Below are 19,928 nucleotides of genomic sequence, written 5' to 3'. Positions count from 1 at the left end.
CTTGACGCTGCTTCCTCCTGGACCACACGCTATGTCCACTTGTTCCCTTCTCTCCCCACCCTGTCACCCTTCAACACTTACTGATCTGCCCAAACCCTACGTCCTCTCAAAGGCCATCCTAGAAAGGCTGGACTTCTCCCAGATCTTGCCAACCCCTCCACAAAGCAAGACTCTTAGAGGAAAAAAAAATGGTATCCATTTGCAAAGATGGTCTGTCAATCAATTAAAAAGGATGTTCTGTGATTGGTGGCGACAAAGCAGTTGGAGGCTATAGAAAGGGTCACTTGGGAAAAGATAAATCTCTGGCCAGGAAGGCCTCAGATCTTCCCCACATATTCCATGGCTCCTGTCTTGTGTTCTTGTCAAAACAATGTGGCCTGAGCCACATTCTAAGGGAGAAGACCGTGTCTTCCTCCTGATTGGGGGCCTGGGGGCAGTCTCCTGGCTCCTTCATTCTCCAATTCTCCCTTCTGGAGACTTCTTAGTCCTTTCTCATCATCTTGCTTCCTGACTTATGATCTCCTGTGTCTGACTGCACTGGCCTCACGGACACTCCCGCTCTGCCAGTCCATCCCCATATAAATGGAGGCCTCTGTGCAGAGGATCGTGTTTACTGGAGTGTAGGAAAACAGAGCAGGAAATGGTTTAAAACTGAACATTAGTCACCAGCACCCTTCAAGCTCTCTCCCTACTACTCTCACCCTCTCTCACTCCATCTTCTCTTGCTCATCTCCCAATTTTTCAGACCAAATCCTACATCTCTCTCCTCCCCAGCCTACTTTGGGAGAATGAGAATTTTCTGCCATTTTGTGATAGGGCCTATTTAAACTGAAACTAATCCTTCTCCCAGGGTCTTTGGAGCCTCTCTTACTCATCTGTTTAATAAGTTTTCTTTTACAAAGAACAAACTTCCCCTGGCATGAAACCCACCATTCCCAGGATACAGGGAAGCTGCAACAGTCATTTATGTTTTGAAATAGCAATTTTCCCTCTCCTGTTGCATACGGCAATTTCCTCCTTTGCCTGCAGGCCTCTCTTTGATATCTAAACCATAAGAAGTTTTTCCTTGTGCCAATTCACTTCTCTCAATCATATATGTCTATACGTACAAGTTTAATATTGTAAAGCGTAGTAATGTCATTTTGCAAATTATTGAAAAACAAAAATATAAACCTTTCAGTCTTGAAGCTATTTTTATTTTCAGATGCTCTGCTTTAGACTCTCCATCCCCACCTATATTTTTAAGGCATTCCTCTTTTACTCTTCTGCTTTTGGAATCTACATCATAGTATAAAAAATTTTTGTCTCCATTGCTATTATTTTAATACCTATGCACATCATTATTATCCTATAGTAATCTACATACTCCTCATCATAAAAATAGGGATCTTTGTCCTGAAGACTGGTGTAACCCAATGGGAAACAGTGCCTGACACATCATAGGATCTCAATCCCTATTTGTTAAATTCAATGAATGAATAAATAAATGGATGAATTGGATATTTAGATTGTTTCTAATTTTTATCACTATACACAGGATACACTACACATGTTTAGCATATAACATTTTTATTTAGCTGAATTATTTTTCTGATAAAGATTTCCAGGATTAGATTAGGAAACTAATAAAAAATCTGTTGCAGCAGTTATAATTAAATCCGACTTTAAAAAGAAGTTAACAGCAATGGTAATATATTAGCTAATCTGTATTTAACAGTTATTACACGGCATCATGTATGGTAATCACTTTATAGTCAAAATATTTCTTATTCCTCACAACATTTTTGTAAGAAAAAGACAAATACTACACATTTTATAGGAAGAAAATCAATTAGTCTCATTTGCCCAAGGTCATATATTGTATCCAGGGCAGAGATAGAATTTGAACTAAACTCTATCCCACTCTTGACTCTAAGGGAGGTCTTAACTATTGTAATGACATAAAATATCTAAGGGTGTGGGCTATGGAAAGATAGCACAATGGTTAAGGTGCCTGTCTTGCATGCCTGATTTGATCCCAGCACTGCACGTGGTCCCCTGAGTAATTCCTAGGAGAATTCTAGTGATTCCTAGTGATTCACAGATCCAGGATAAATTCTGAGTACATCAGGTGCGGACCCCACCCCCCAAAAAAAGGGTCTGAACACTTTTTGAACTTGAACACACATTTGGTCCAAATGCTGTATTTGGAAAGCCAATGTCACTTACAGAGATAAAGGGTCACGTAACCTATTGAGGTATATCTGCTCTAAGTTACCTGTACTTGGATCTTAGATTTTGCTTTTATTTCAGTCCATCAACTTTACCTTTGGGAGGGGGGGAAGCTTTACCTTTCATTTGTAATATTTATCTCATTAACATTCACTGTACTAACTGGTTCATTTATTTTTAAATATCCCACCACATAACTTTTCAGATCATCTTGTATTTTTTCTCTTTATTCCTACAATTTCCTAGATTGATTTTTGTCTTTTGTTATGACTTCTATCTTCCCATCCTATTAGCTGCACTAATGATTTTATTATTTATGTCATTATTCCTTTAGAGATTACCGGAAAATGACTCCTATTATAAATTCCACTGATGCTCAATAAACACAACCACTAATACATGTTTGGTAGCTACTCACTATTCAACTTAGTTTAATAGTATCTTAGGACCCTCTTCTCCCCACCTGGCCCAGTAGGTCAGCTTTCTTCTCCCTGTTTCCATCTGCATCCATGGATGGTAGCTATAACCACTGCATTAAACAAGTCATTTATAACCTTCCTACATTCGCAGACTGGCACCAGTCTATGGACCAGTGGTTGAACAAATGTTGCTATTAGTCATAGACTAATGAAGGCAGAATTCCCCAGCCTATCCAGTGTCAAGTTCTGGCTCTAAAATATTAAGCAGCTCCTGTTGTCCTCAAAGTCGTTCAATCCAGTACAAACAGGCAGGCAAATAATTTGATACCCAAATTCAGATGGTCATCAAGGCAGTACATAACCTGAGCACAAGCTGATGGCAGAGATGGCCTCAAACCCAGTCCCAGCCATAAAGAGAGCCCAGACGGCCTCTCGCTGGCCTCAAAACCCCTATATAGACTTTCCTTCAGGGAAATAGAATCATCCTGCCACAATCTGATCTAAAATGTTGTTTGTCCTACTCCCTGCCTTCAAATATGATATGGTTGGTCACTACTTAATTAATTGAAACAGACAACACCCAAAATTAAATCCTTTTTATTTTCTGAAGAAAGTCTTAGATGATGGCATTATGTTTACATTTGGGATTGCTTTCAAAACTTTGAGTATTCTTTAAGAAACTATGCTGCAAAAAAGCTAACACAACAAGGAACATAAAAATATCATAAAAATCTTCTTTTCCATCCTCCCTCCCTCACTCCAGCCTGTAGTTCATATATCCAGATTTGGGAATAAAGTGGCAATATTGTATGACTCCTCGTGTCTGTGCACTGGGTATCTGTGCACTTTGGCAAACAAGTATTCTAGGAATCCCTAAAATTGACTCCCTGGCACCTTATTTGTGATCTGAGACACAAATAATGAAAATAAAAGGCAACTTTGGCTGAAGAAGCAAGCTGTATCTGCTCCTTAAAAGAATGATTTTTGAATCTATTAGTAAAGCTTTTCAGTCTTGTCTAGAGTCAGAAATTTTATTATGAGGTTAAACCCAAGTGAATTTTTCATTAGGACATAAACACAGAGCAAAACCCAGGCCAGTGTGCAATGTTCTTTCACTTTCTTCCTGGAATCCAGAAGTTAAGCAAATGTAATGCAAAAAAAAATGGACAAAATAACATGACCATACAAAATAATGCCAGCAGAGAAATCTATTACCTTGAGGATATGAAGAAGTAACAATACATCCATTTAATAAATGATATGCCCAACTTTGCTTCTTCCTCAGAGAGTCAACTCTTCCCTCTAGAAAGCAGGCTAACAGTTTCTTTCACATTTTATTACATTCTAAGTCATTTGTCTTATTTTTATGTCCCTCTCTCCCTTTCTCTCTGATATACATGCATAGAAATCACCATAAGATATAAAAAAAACTGATTGATGAGCTGACAAATCTATAAACACAAGATTTTTCAAACTTTCTTTCAAAATTTCAAAGTACATGAATATTAATTAAAACTTATGTGTGGGTTGGAGCAATAGCACAGTGGGTAGGGCATTTGCTGTGCATGCGGCTGACCCAGGTTCGATTCCCAGCATCCCATATGGTCCCCTGAGCACTGCCAGGACTAATTTTTGAGTGCAGTATATTAATTCAATACAACTCTGGTCTCATGATTTTCTTCCATGTGAGTACCCAGAATTCCCTTATGCTCTAGAACAATAGAATCAGGTTCTCAAACTAAGAGTCATTGAGTACCAAATGGTAGAAAAAGGATCCATCCTAGACTGGAGAAAAATGGCAAACTTAATTTGAGGTTGAGGGATCTACCTGCTTTTAATTTAAGGTTGAAAGAAGTAAAGGAGATTCATAATTGACAGAAGGGGCTTTCTCTATTCCCAGCCTCAAAGTGAACTTGCCTTAACTTCCACAATGCCCAACGACTTCACAGAACAAGAGCAACTATAAACAGTAAAAAGTGCTAGCATTTACTGAGCACCTGTTACAGGTCAGATGCTACGTTGAGTTTCTTAGCTATGGCAATGGTTATTTCTCAAGTTAATTCTGTGTGGTGGATGCTCATATACACTTGAAGAAACTGAAGCATAGAAAAGCTGAAGATTTTCCCAAGTTCACACAGGGTCAGAATATGGTATTCAGAATATGCCTCCAGCGTACACACTTTTTTTTTTGCTTTGTTTTTGGGGCCACACCTGATAGTGCTTCAGGGCTTATTCCTGGCTCTGTGTTCAGGGATCACTCTTGACAGTGCTAGGGAACCATGTAGTGTGCCAGGGCGTTGAATCTGAATCAGGTGTGTGCAGGGCATGTACCTCACCTATTTTACTATCTTTCCAGTCACATACATTTCTAACATTACATCATAGAGCATCTCAATCTCCATAGGCCCTGGGTCATTACTGGACCCATTGTACAGGTGAGAAGATTGAGGCTAAGTAAATGTCCCAAGTTTTTATATCTCTCCACTAGCACAGACTGCATTTATAACCTCCCCAGAAAGGGAATACCAGAGGGACTTAGAGTCGTTTTTATGTACAAAGAAAAAGATGTAAAAGATGTTTCAAAATGCCAAGCTCTTCCCCAAAACCAACCCACCCTTCACACTCAGGGGCTATACAAAACTCATATGCAATGATCTTTCAAAATAATTACATTTACGAAAGTCTTCCCAAGACCCAAACCAACATTGGCGTGTTTGCAGAGTCTGGAAATAACACATAAATAGAAGGAAAGGGTGAATCCAGCCGGGCTTTAGGTTGGGCAAAACATCTCAAATTATTTGTTTCAAACATTTTTCAATTGGCAAGACCCAAACCACATTTTTCCAAGCATTCCCTTTTCTATCCTACCCCACCCCCACTTCCCCGCTTTACATTATAAGCCCATGTGTATTTCCCAAAAAATGTAATCCATATGTCTCTGATCCGTTTACACTTAACTCATCAAATTGTTGTTTGCTAAGAGTTGTTTGCTGCCCATGAAGCCTTTCGAGACTGTCTGTGAGGCCTTCAAAAAGTTCTTTCGGTCTCTTTTCTTAGAAACAGGAAGCTACATGTGGCCAAAGACAAATGAAACTGAAAATGCTGGCAGTGGGAGGAAAGAGTCACAGGGACTAAAATGTCTATAATTCTCCACATGGCAAAACAGCAAGAAGGATTTCCCCACCACACTCCCCCAGCCTGAGCCCCCAAGGTGGTAGATCAAAGGTGCCAGGAACTTGTTCTGGTAGAATGCCAAGACCAGGATGGGACCCACTGTTTTCAGTTGTGTTCACAGTCCTCTGCCACCACCGAGGTAGCTCTGGAATGTGTAGAGCCAGTGTTTGTCCCTGACCTGCATCAAGGGAGGTCCTGATGGTATCAACTGCTTTGATGGAACTAAGCCCCAGAGACCGGCATTCTAGTCCAGCAGCTAAAGATCTTGTATGCTCTGCCTTTTCTACCTGACTTTCAAAAACATGCACACATATAGACAACAAACCAAACACACGTCTCAAAACAAACCATTACATCTGATATAGTTTAATTTACCCATGTTCTTTTGGCTTTAGCAAAAGTTTCTAGCTCTGTGTATGTGTGTGTGTGTGTGTGTGTGTGTGTGTGTGTGTGTGTGTTTTAATTGCTGAAGTTCAGCTAACTTATGTATGTCCTTCGGGAAAACTGATCTATGTAAATGTGATTTAACCAAAGAGGTTTGAGCCATTCACATGTGTTTTACATTTTCTAATCATTCTGAACTCTGTACGCAGTGAGCAGACTAAAAAACGATGGTGGTCTCATTTCAACGTCAATTTTTATCCATTTTATCTCCTAAAGAATGCCAAATGATGGCTGGAGAGAATCTCACTTCCTACTTCCAGACAATCAGAAGCTGCTAGTATTTATGGAAACCCTGGAAGTTTGTGAAATTGACAAATGGATAGAAGACTCAAAGGGAGAGAGCCACTCTTTAGGATGTCAACATTCTTGAAATAGGCCAAAATTTTAGTCATGATTCTTTTTAAATATTTATTTCCCTGATTAAATTAAATTCGACAAAATGCTTAAGCGCTGCCTACCATATTAGATTTCTATTGTTGCATAACAAGTTACCGCAACTTTAGTGGCTTAAAACAACATATATTTACTATCTCATAGTTTCCATGGATCAGGAGTCCGGGCATGGCTAAACGGGATCCTCTGCTCAGGATCTCATAAGGTTGTAATTAAGGTGTCAGCCAAGCTACATTCTCATCCAGGGTCTTGACTGAGGAAAGGTCGACTGCCAAGCTCATTTAGGTTGCTGGCAGAATTCACTTCCTTGTGGATATATAGCTGATCCCATTTTTCTTGATAGTTATTGGCCATGAACTGCTCTCAGATCCTAGCAGCCACCTTGTCATGTGGCTCTGTACTCTTAAAATATGGCTTTCTCATTTTTCAAAGTCAGTGAGAGAATCTCTTCCTTCAGGAAGTGGTCAATTATATTAAAAGGTATGTCACCTGATTCAGACAGGCCCACCCAGTTTATTAACTGTACATTAATGATTTGGGTGGCTAATTGCACTTTTAGAATCCCATACCATAGTCATTTAATGTCACCTAATTAAGAGGTACATTCATGATAACCATATAGGTCACAGCTTACTCAAGGAAAAGACAGTATGCAAGGCATGTAAAGCAGTGAGAGGACACTGTGAAACAGGTCTATAGCAGAGGTATGCTTGTGTGCTAAAATAGCACAAAAGTGTTCACATAGTTACTGGGATTTGTAAGCTGAAAAGGAGTTTGTTTACCAAGTGGGAAAGTATGGGGAAATGGGAAATTAGTCAGACTGGCTTGAGACAGCCTAGTATAATTTTTTTCTATGTAAAATATTATTTTTAATTAAATAACTTAGATTTACAGAGTTATTGATACTTGAGTTTTTAGGCATATAATAGTTCAACCCCAATCCCACCACCATATCCCTTCCCTAGACAATCCCCCACCCCATCCCTACCTGTCAACTTGACAGGCACATTACAAAGTTTCAGTGGTTTCAGCTAAGATCTTATGTTTTCAGTTTTGTTGAGTCTGTATTTTGGATATATGGTTGTACCATATCACCAGTATAGCTGAAGCCTTCACGCGTATTCACCCATTACTTCCCATTTTTCTCTCCCACCTTGATTTCTCTCCTTCTTTGTCTACTTCCCTATAAACACTTAGGTCAGGATGAGCTTTAACTCATTCAGTATTCCATATACCACAGGTAAGTGAGATCATCCTATGTTGAAATCAGCCTGGTATAATTAAGAAATTACCAGGAATTTTATTTCACTAAGAATTTAATAAATGTGCTGAGCATTTCTTATTATGATTTTATTTTTCTACTTCAAAAAAAGAAACAAAATGAATTTCCTTAAAGACTATCTGATTTGATCTGTAATTTTCTCAGATTTACTATATAGTGGAAAGATCCAGAAAAAGATAAAAGGGAAAAATAACATTTATTTTATGTATTCCTACCCAGGCTCTTTGCCAGGCATCTGACAGCAACTTAATAAATAAATGGTTAATTTGTGTTTGAACTTAGAGTTTCACACAGGCAAGGCATGAGCTTTGCTGCTAATACATATCCCGGTGCCTATTTTGTCTTATATACAATGAAACCTTACTCCACACTAACGACTACCCCAAGGTGGCATATTTGGTATTATCTATAATAATACTAGAACCATTATACTGACTGGTGGACCACACATATGTAATAAGTTACCAGTAACCCAGTTGCTTACAGCTACAATGAGACTGAACTGATGGGAGCATGTAATAAATTAACATTCCAGCTGCCACACACTGCTTGTGTCCCCTCTGAATCCATATATTGAAACTCTAACCCACTATATGATGGTATTAAAAGACAGTCTTTGAGAAGCACCTAGTTCGTGGGATAGAGTCCGTATGGGGGATCAGCACCTTTATAAGAAGAGGCAGGAGAAAAATCTCTCAACCCAATTTCTCAAGGGGTTCAGCAAAAAAAAAAAAAAAGGCCACCATCTGTAAACCAGAAAGAGCCCTCACCTGCACCCAACCATCCTGCCTCTCTAATCTCAAGCTCTCGGTCTCTAGAACTGTGAATGATAAACGTTTCTTATGCCACCCAGCCTGTGGTATTTTATCCCAGTGTCCAAAAGCGTGGAAGCCACAGCCCTTAAGAAAATGGGCTCCCAAGTTTCCTGAGAAATCAGAATATTCCCTGAGAAATCAAACTTTTTTACTCCAGAGAGCTGGACATGAATTCATCCCTGTACGCGAAGCCAGAGGAAGAGCCCAGGCAGTAGCTCTCTCGCAAGCACGAGAGGCATCCAGGGTGGAACCCGGAGCCAGAGCAGAGCCAGTGCCTGAGGTGACACATGCTGAGCTGCACCCCACATCCTGGCACTTTCGTCACGCCTAACAGGATTCACTTCTGAGGCTTGAAATCATCTGACTCTTGTACCACAATATATAAACACAAGCCAGAAGGAAAATGCCTCTAAAAATTACAGTAGCCTTTATGTCAACTTCAAAATACCTCTTGAGCCACCAGGATGATGACGCGACCACAAATAAAAAATGTGACTGTCCTGCAGGCGGGAGGGCAGGGAGGGGGGGGCATGTGTTTCCCTTGACTTGGCCAAGTCTGGCCGTGGGGTGTTTTCTGGTTCCTCCGAGCTGCTCAAGTCAGTCTGCCACCCTGTGGGCTCCTGACCGGCCAGAGGAAGAGGGAAAAGCAGTAAAGATACCCCATTCTGAGAAATGATTCCAGTTTCATTTCAATTTGTTGTTTCATTTGCCCAAATTGTGCAAGGACAAGCACACTTTCCAGATAGCAGAAACATTTTTTGCTAGCTACAAAATACTTGCCGTTTTATTGCTGAAATACCAGAAATTCTCTAAAGTGATGGTATATATTAAGAGCCTGAGCCCTGGTGCCACGATGCCTGGGTTGAAATCCTAGCTCACACAGGCTCCCTGTGTGAGGCCAGGCACGGACTTTTCTCGTAGGTGTCTCTGGAGTCAGTCACCACTTTAAAAAGGCCTAGGGAGGGTTCAACAAGTGAATAATCAGGACCATTTAGAATAGGACCTGGCACATTAGTAATCATTTGATTGAAGTTTTAAAATGGTCACTATAAAACAATGTAAAATATTAACTATGAGTTTTCTTCCCCAAGATCATCATCACCAACAGTATGCACAATATGAGATAATAGATATACTATATACTCCTATACATCCACTCCTACTTTACACACACACATGAACACACACACACACATTTAAAATCATGTTTTATGACCAGATAGAATATACTAAGGAAACTTCATTTGCTCTGAATGATCTCAGATGGTGGTTTGCTTTTTTTAAAACTCATTTTTACCTTCCTCTCTTGGGGGTCTAATTGCTCACAGTTGTGTCTCATTGTGTCTGACTGTTTTCCTCCTCTGAATGGCTTTGTTCTTTTGTGGAAGCTAGATTACAGAGCTAGCCAGTACTACAGCTTGAATAAGAGCATAGAGAGATGAAGGGGAGTCTCATAGGCTCCTTTTTTAACTAACGGTATCGAATTTAATATCAGAGCACCATATCTCCTGTTTGGGTGGATCAGAGAACTTTCTGGAGTTGGAATACAATCTACACCTATGGTTTTCACCAGTGTCCAGAGGGCACCTTAAGCTCTGTGAGGGTGTTAAGGTTCATGATCTAAGGAACGTGTGCAACATACATGCCAAAGTTCAGCAGAGTTTGATTTTGGGCAAGCATAGAATCCAGAGACTGATTGATCAATCAATCAGGACTGTCTCCCCAGAGAGCAAGCTAGCCCCTACAGCTCCGAGCTTTTGTTATATCCCAAACCCTCAACTGTCAACCAACCTATTCCCTGATTGGTTGGCCTCAGGGCAGTTATGGACCTTCCAGCAGGGGCAGCTCGGGATTGGCTGCCTTTTCCAATCTACTATTTTACTTATTTCTTTCTCTCTCCCTACTAGTCCCCCAAATGCTGAGGTTGGCAGTCATTCCAGTTAGGTGGACCCTAACAAGGGTATGTCATGGGTCCCCAACATGGAAAGGGATAATTAGGAGGGAAGTTTACCAAGGAAGAACCTGTGCATTCCACTCCCATTTCCATCAGAAATGTCCTGATATAAGTTTTATAGAATGGGACTTTGCACACACTGCTCCATCAACAATTGACAACCACTGTTCTTCAGAATACTGTTGACATCTAGATATGTACTCTTTTCTATGCTTAAAATATTTCAAACTAAGGAGTTATATGCCAAACCAGCACTAGAAATTAAAGAGTTTCTGTACAATACATGAAGCTAGACGTCTATGGAAACCAATTCCACATAATTCAAGATAACTATAATTTATTAAAAAATAAAAACACTTTTCGTGAAATTTGGCTAGCATTGAGCCATAGGGAAGGGCAAAGGAGACTCCAATAGCAGTAATCTGTCATGTTTCTGAAGATGAAACTCCTTCTGGTTCTAACGCTATTCTAATTTGCTCTATGGGTTAGTATTGTTTGGGCTCCAAGAAGCATAAAAATAGGATTGAAGGGTGTAGGGGGGTAGAATGCTATAAATTAGGGAAGGGAACACTAGGACAATGGCGGAGGGGGAAAATACTGCTCTAGAGACAGACTGGGGGACAGGAGGGAAAGTGGCGATGTTGGTGGAGGGAAGTGGACACTGGTGAAGGGATTGTTGCTGGAACATTTTATGCCTGAAAGTTAGTAATGAATAACTCGGTAACTCTGTAATTCATAATGATTAAAAATAAAATATCAGAACAATTAAAAAGAAACATGAAAGAGATTTTTTAAAAGCTGAAACAAGGCACTTGACAGATATTAAAGTGGGTTAGGTTCTTACCTTGCACACAGCCTACCTGTGTTTGATCTCCAGCACCCCCTATATGGACTCTGTCAGGGGTGATCCCTGAGCACAGAGCACAGAGCCAGGAGTGAGTTCTGAGCACTGCCAGGTGTAGACCAAAAACAAAAGACAAACACACACACACACACACACACACACACTATAATAAAGCTAAAACAGATCAAAGTTTATATCGCTTTGCTGCATGGAGGTCTGGAAAACTTAGGCTTTATTCCAGACTGTTCAATACACAGTTAAAAATCAGCATTTTGGGGGCTGGAGCGATAGGTAGGGTATTTGCCTTGCATGTGGCCGACCCGGGTTCGATCCCCTGTATCCCATATGGTCTCCCCAGAACCGCCAGGAGTAATTCCTGAGTGCAGAGCCAGGAGTAACCCCTGAACATCTATGGGTGTGACCCAAAAAGCAAAACAAAAATAAAAATCAGCATTCTAGGGCCATAGAAAAAATATAATTTTGATTTAAATAACTGTGCGTGTGTGCAAGACCCAGATACTGTAGGTAGCACCACATAGTTCCCCAAGGAACACCATTGGGAGTCACCCGCTAACATAAGGCAGGAGTAATCCCTAGGCACCACCAGGTATGGCCTGAAAATCACATACTTTACATGTGCAAGATTCAGAGTTTATCCTGGCACTTCATGGCCTGCCAACCACCAGAGTGTGGCCTGGTGGTCCCTGAGTGGGAAAAAAAATCTAAACCAATAGCAAAAAAGAAAAAGAAAGCATCCTATTACTACAAAGGAAAGGAGAGCATATATAAGAAAATTAAAGTCTTCTACCATGTCAACTCTCAATTTGTAGTTGGAATTTCTAAATGGACCTACTCAGTATAAATAGGATAGTATCCACATTGTCTACTCATTCCAAAATTATATTTTTAATCCATTTTGATCTGATTTTTATGCATGGTGTCAGGTCGAGGTCTAAGCCCATTCTTTTGCATGTGGTTGTCCAGTTATGCCAGCACCATTTGTTGAAGAGGCTTTCCTTGCTCCACTTCATGTTTCTTGCCCCCTTATCAAAGATTAGATCTTCATACATTTGGGGTTGTGTGTTGGGATATTCCACCCTGTTCCATTGATCTGCGGCTCTGTGTTTGTTCCAGTACCATGCTGTTTTAATTGTTACCGCTTTGTATAAAGTTTAAGGTTGGGGAGGGTGATACCTCCCATCATCTTTTTCCCCAAAATTGTTTTAGCTATCCGTGGGCGTTTATCGTTCCATATGAATTTCAAGATTGCTTGATCCATTTATTTGAAGTATGTTATGGGTATCCTTATAGGGATCGCGTTGAATCTGTATAATGCTTTGGGGAGTATTGCCATTTTGACAATGTTGATTCTCCCTATCCATGAGCAGGGGGTATGTTTCCATTTCCTCATGTCCTCTTTTATTTCATGGAGTAGTGTTTTATAGTTTTCTTTGTAGAGGTCCTTTACTTCTTTAGTTAAGCTGATTCTGAGGTATTTGATTTTCTGGGGCACGATTGTGAACGGGATTACTTTTTTCATGTCCCTTTCCTCTGTCTCATTGTTTGCATATAGGAAGGCCATGGTTTTTTGGGTATTGATCAGACCACAATCTATAAGATACATCAAAAACAAGGTCGGCAAAACCCTTCACAATATTGAAGCTAAAGGTATCTTTAAAGATGACATGGAACTAAGCAATCAAGTAAAAACGGAGATAAACAAATGGGAATACATTAAACTAAGAAGTTTCTGCACTGCAAAAGACACAGGGATCAGAATACAAAGGCAATCTACAGAGTGGGAAAAGATATTCATCCAACACCCATCCAATAAAGAATTGATATCAAGGGTATACAAAGCACTAGTTGAACTCTACAAGAAGAAAACATCCAACCCCATCAGAAAATGGGCTGAAGAAATGAACAGAAACTTTTCCAAGAAAGAAATAAGAATGGCTAAAAGGTACATGAAAAAAATGCTCTGCATCACTAATCATCAGGGAGATGCAGATCAAAACAACCATGAGATACCACCTCACACCACAGAGAATGGCACACATCCAAAAGAACAAAAGCAACTGCTGTTGGAGAGGATGTGGAGAGAAAAGGACCCTTCTACACTGCTGGTGGGAATGCCAACTGGTCCAGCCCCTTTGGAAAACAATATGGACACTACTCAAAAAATTAGAAATTGAGCTTCCATTTGATCCAGCAATACCACTTCTGGGAATATATCCTGGAGAAACATAAAGTATAGTCGAAATGACATCTGCACTTATATGTTCATCTCAGCACTGTTTACAATAGCCATAATCTGGAAAAACCCCGAATGCCCAAGAACAGATGACTGGTTAAAGAAACTTTGGTACATCTATACAATGGAATACTATGCAGCTGTTAGAAAATATGAAGTCATGAACTTTGCATATAAGTGGATCAACATGGAAAGTATCATGCTAAGTGAAATGAGCCAGAAAGAGAGGGACAGACATAGAAAGATTGCACTCATCTGTGGAATATAAAATGGCAGAGTAGGAGACAAATACCCAAGAATAGTAGTATATAATACCAGGAGATTGGCTCCATGGCTTGGAAGCTAGCCTCACACGCTGAGGGAAAGTCATCCCAGATAGAGAGGGGAGCACCAAGTAAAATGTGATTGGAAATCCCGAGTGGGGAGGGAGATACATGCTGAAAGTAGACTAGAGACTGAACATGATGGCCACTCAATACCCCTATTGCAAACCACAACACCCAAAAGGAGAGAGAGAGAACAAATGGAATGCTCTGCCACAGAGGTGTGGGGGATGGGATAGGGGGGTGGGAGGGATGCTGGGTTCATTGGTGGTGGGGAATGGACACTGGTTGAGGGATGGGCTCTCGAACATTGCATGAGGGAAAAACAAGCACAAAAGTGTGTGAATCTGTAACTGTACCCTCACTGTGACTCACAAATTAAAAAATAAATAAATTATAAAATATAAAATAAAATATTAAAAAATGAAAAAATATATATTTTTAAATTAACTTAAAGTCAATGTGATGCCACAAAAGTATATTATTCATACAATAAAATATTAGTCAACAATTAAATAAATTATTGAGATATGGAGAAATATTGAGAAATCTCTAAATAATTTTGTTGAGTGAAAACAGGCAGACCCCCCAAAAAATAGTAGAGTTCATGTTATTTGATTCCATTTATATAAAATTCTGGAAAATGTAAACTAATCTATAGTGACAGAAACCACCAGGCTTGTCTGGAAACAGTGGGAAGAAGCTGGGAAAGGTTTGCAAAGTAACACAAAGAAACTTTGCAAGTGATGGATATGTTCATTATTGTTATCATGATGATGAGTTCTTGAGGGTATACATATATCAAATATGAAAATGTCAAGAGTTTATTCTACTGATTCCATTCCCACAATTGTGTACTTGATTCAATATCATTTACATCTAAATAAAACTATAAACTACTTTTTAAAAAATTTATCTATTACATGCTAGATACAGGGGATACAAAGTAAGCAAGGGTTCTTGTTTTCATAGATGTCACAGTGCAGTGGTCATTTTGATGAACAAAATAATCTTACATGGTAGTACAGTGGGTAAGGTGCTTGCCTTTCAAGCCTATTTTTCTCCCAGCACCACAAAAGTTTCTCTTAGCATAGTTAGGAGTGACCCCTGAGCACAGAGCCAGGAATAAGCCCTGAGTATTGGCATATGTGACCAAAAAAAAAAAAAAAAGATAAGTTAATGATTATAAACAAGGTAAGTGAGTTCCCAATACTTGACCACCTTGAAAAAAATTAAGACAAAAATCAAGGCATTCACGCAAAAAACTGAAAACCAGATACTGACAGATGCATCGGGCAACCCTTCAAATTCAGTCTGAAACAGCACATCAGGTTTAACCATATATTTGTGAGGAGTAAGATACACTCCATACACCGCCTTTTAGATCCATTTCTACATGAATCTATGGATACATGTATTACTGTCATCCTGTTGCTCATTGATTTGCTCAAGTGGGCACCAGTAACATCTCCATTGTAAGATTTCTTGTTACTGTTTTTGGCATATCGAATACGCCACAGGTAGCTTGCCAGGCTCTGCTGGGTGGGCGAGATACTCTCGGTAGCTTGCTGGGCTCTCCTAGAGGGGCGGAAGAATCGATCCCGGGGCAGCCGTGCGCAAGGCAAATGCCGTACCCCGCTGTGCTATCTCTCCAGCCCATTGATACATGTCAATGTCACTGTCACTGCCATCCCATTGCTCATCAATTTGCTCAAGCGGGCACCAGTAATGTCTCCATCTTGAGACTTGTTGTTACTGCTTTTGGCATATCCAATATGCCACCAGTAGCATGCCAGGCTCTGCCGTGCGGGCAAGATACTCTTGGTAACTTGCCAAGCTCTCCGAGGGGGGTGGAGGAATCAAACCCAGGTTGGCTGCTTGCAAGGCAAACGCCCTGTCACTGTGCTACCACTCCAGCCCATGGATACATGTAGAAAATAATATTAATACCTTAAAAGTACCAAAGTTAATTGTACATTTTCCACTTTTAGAAATGAATTCCAAAGGCAAGCTCTCTTCGCTTTCCACATCTGTGCTGCAGAGCCAGGAAGAATCAAGTAGCAAAGACAAGTAGTTAAAACAATAAATACTCACAGGAAAGGTCTAGCAAAAGAACTATTTTCAATGACCAACATAACTTGTGCCTGGGCATTTCTTGATCCTGCTCTTAAAGCAGGGGCAGTGTTATAAGAATGTACTCGAAGCACTGGAAGTCTTTGGTGTCAGTTCAAAGGCAAGTACTTGCTCCCCAGCCCCCATCAGTTCTTGGAAATTTTGAGGATTAATAGGACATTTCCTTCGGAATAAAAGCAATTGATTTTACATTTTTCCACTTTGCAGGAGTAAAAGTCCTAAAAGACCTGTAGCTGGAGGTGGAAAGATAGTAAAGTGGTTAGGGCATTTGCCTTATATACACACTACCTGGATTTGATCCGTGGCACCCCATTATGGTCCCCCAAGTCCTGCCAGGGATGATCCCTGAGCACAGAGCCAGGAGCAATCCCTGTGTGCCCACCCCCCCCCCCAATAAAAAAGAGAATTGTGGTTGCCAGGGACAGAGTTTGAGGTTGGGAATGAAGAGAGGTGAATAAACAAAGCACAGATTTTTGTTGTTGAGAGGTGGGGGGTTTGCAAGCCGTGTTCAGGGGAACTGGAAGTCACTCCCGGCATTAATCAGCTAACCAATCAGTAGTTCAGTGCTAGGACCAGAAGAAGCAGTGCTGCTTAAGTACTGTAGTGTGAGGGACCACGCAGGCCACCCCAGTAGTCATCCATGGCACCAGAGTTGCTCTGGAGATCATGTGGTACTGGGCATCAAAGTTAGGTCAGTCTAGCCTAGCATGTGTTGTATCTCCTAGTAGCAAAGTACAAAAATTTTTAAGACAGTGAAAATACACCATATAATGCTACAAAATATCATCATCATCATCATCGTCATCATTATCATCATCATCATCCCATTAATCGTCGAATTTCTCGAGTGGTCTCAGTAATGTCTCCATTCGTCCTAGCCCTGAGGTTTTAGAAGCCTGTCTTTACTTGTCCTTTCCAATGGTGCCACATTGGAGGCTCCTTCAGAGTCAGGGGAATGAGACCCATCATTGTTACTGGTTTTGGCATATGAATACACCATGGGAGCTTGCCAGGCTCTCCCATGTGGGCAGGAAACTCTCAATAGCTTGCCAGGTTCTCCTAGAGGGAGAACTAGGCTACAAGATGTTGCGTGGCAGCAAAGCGGCCGCATGCTTCCGGGAGCTTGATTTTATAGTCTCTGAACAAGATATTATATCATTATATATTGTTTCAACCTATAGAATATACACCACCAAGAATGAACCCTGAGGTAAATATATGATGGATTTGTGGGTAATAATGTAGTTTTATCAATTGTGACAAACACACCACTCTAGTGGGGATACTGGTAATAGGGATGTTCTGAAACTGCTGGGGAAGGGGAGAGGAGATTTTGTCCTTGCCTTTGATTTGTTAACCTAAAACTACTTATTTAAAAAATTAAGGATGGAAGAGATAGTACAGTGGATAAAGTACTTATAAATAAGCTCTGAGAACAGCTGGGTATAACCAAAATTTCAGGGAAAATTTTAATTAATTCAATTAAGTCTATTCAAATATAAGCATGCAAAATGTGATAATCAATCTCACAAAAGTTACATAAACTAATAAAAATAACATGAGAGGACCAGGAGAGAGAGAGTACATTGGTCTGGTTGCTTGCCTTGCACATGACCAACCCAGGTTCCATTCCTCAGTACCCCACAATGTTTTCTCCAGCCAAGAGTAAGTCCTGAGCATTGCTATATGTGACCCTCCCCCCAAAAAATAAAATAAAATAGTGCGATACTATTTCTTATCATACTGACTTTTTAAAACAATAACCCAGATATTCTTAGACAGTTGATAGAATCATGTATTAGCACACTTCTTTAGATAGTAATTTGGCAAGATATATAATGAGCCTTTTGAAGAGTTCATGACAATATATAGAAAAAGCATTTCCAAAAGATTATGTCTTAAGAGCCTCATTTGTTGCTATGCAGACAACTTCATCATAATAAGTAGCAAGATTAGACCAATTCAAACTGTAAATCCAAGAAAGTCCAGTTGTTCCAGATTGCCCATAGGCCTGGAGGGATTGTTGTAAAATAACCCTTGATACAAGGAAATGAACAAAAGTCACAGCCCTGGGGGCAGTCTATAGTATCACTGTGGATCTAGTGAGGGTCTGAAAAATAAACACAATGATAACCTTGGGTTATGGGAATTTTCCCCAGAGTCAATATTTCTTATTATTAAAAATGTAATATGAAATAAACACATGAGTTATCCATAAAAACTTGGCAAATCTTAATTTTTTTCAAGTGTTAATATGTTTTTAATGATTCATGGCTCAAAGCACTCCTTTCATTTTTATTCAATCCCTTAATAAAAGCAGAACTTGATCTCTTAGTTAAACCCAATTTATTGGCATTTGAAGTATACTGACTTATGCTATTGGTGATTACCTTGACTTTCTAGAAGTTCCAATGCCAAGGAACTCTGCTACTGAAAACAATTACTCCCTACTTGATTCTTTCTAGTTGGGCATGTCTGTAGATTAAAATAAACAATTTTCAATGCAAGCTAGTAAGTGCTGCTTTAGTTTCTATCATTCTAATCTTGTGAGATTTTTTTATTGAAAAATTATTTTATTCTCTAATTTCTTTACTTTAAATGATTTTGGGAATGGTCTGAGAGAGTTCATCAATATGAAAGCCCAGAGCAGATGTGGGAAAGAGAAATGAATCAATGACAATCTCCAACATTTGTTCCTTAATAACAAGCAGCTTGACCCCGTTGAAAAGAACATTTAAATACTCGTTCCTGAAGCTGAGACGGAATAATTCTGTCTGAAACAGAAGTCTCTCATTATAATGTGGTTTTCATGAGTAGATATTTCCAGGTGGGAGAGAAGGGAAGTTAGAGTCAGGGAGGTGTCAGATTATGGTCATCAAAACCAAGCTCTGTAAAGTCTACACAACATTCATAACTATAAGTTAGAGTGAGACCTATTTCCCAATATATCACAGAGGCAGTTCAAAACATTTAACACATCACCTCCATGACTCTCCCATGTACATCTACAACTTTCTCTGTCCTCTAGGACAAGTCATTTCTGTCTCTATGTCTCAATTCTTACCCCAAAAAAGTAAAGATTGCACTGGGGGATCTCTACTGTCCATTAGGATCTAATCTGTCCTTAAATCTAGTCCATGGGATTACTTTGGTTCTCTCCTAGAGGCCATACTTTACATCAATGCCTTAATTGTTTTGCTTTGTTTGTTCTGTTTTTGTTTTTATTAGGAGATGCAACACTCAATGCTGCTTATGGGTTACATTCAGCAGTGCTCAGAGGATGTATGGTGCTGGAGATCAAATCCAGGTCTATTGGTTGCAAAGCAAATATACTAGCCCTTTGAGATATTTCCCTCACCCCTGATGCCTTCATTCTTTATGACACTGCTGTGTTCATTACTCCTCAAAGGTTTGTGGTATATTTTTTCAATACAACATCCAAAATAACAGAAAAGCCCTGCAGTTGCATACTCATAGTGGTTCATGGAGAACAATTGGCAAACACATACTAAATGTTAAATTGCCCTCTAGCCACCATCTATGTAGAATGACCCAGAGCTAAGAAGTGGTTTTACCCTTCAAGGAATATTTGACAATGTTTGGAGACATATTTGCCATAACTTGCTGGGGAAAGGGTATGCTCTAGGCATCTAGCAGTTGAAGCCAAACATGCTGCTAAATG

This window comes from Sorex araneus, chromosome 1, assembly GCF_027595985.1.
Source record: "Sorex araneus isolate mSorAra2 chromosome 1, mSorAra2.pri, whole genome shotgun sequence".
Lineage (NCBI taxonomy): Eukaryota > Metazoa > Chordata > Mammalia > Eulipotyphla > Soricidae > Sorex > Sorex araneus.
Note: the sequence above shows the minus strand (reverse complement) of the source record.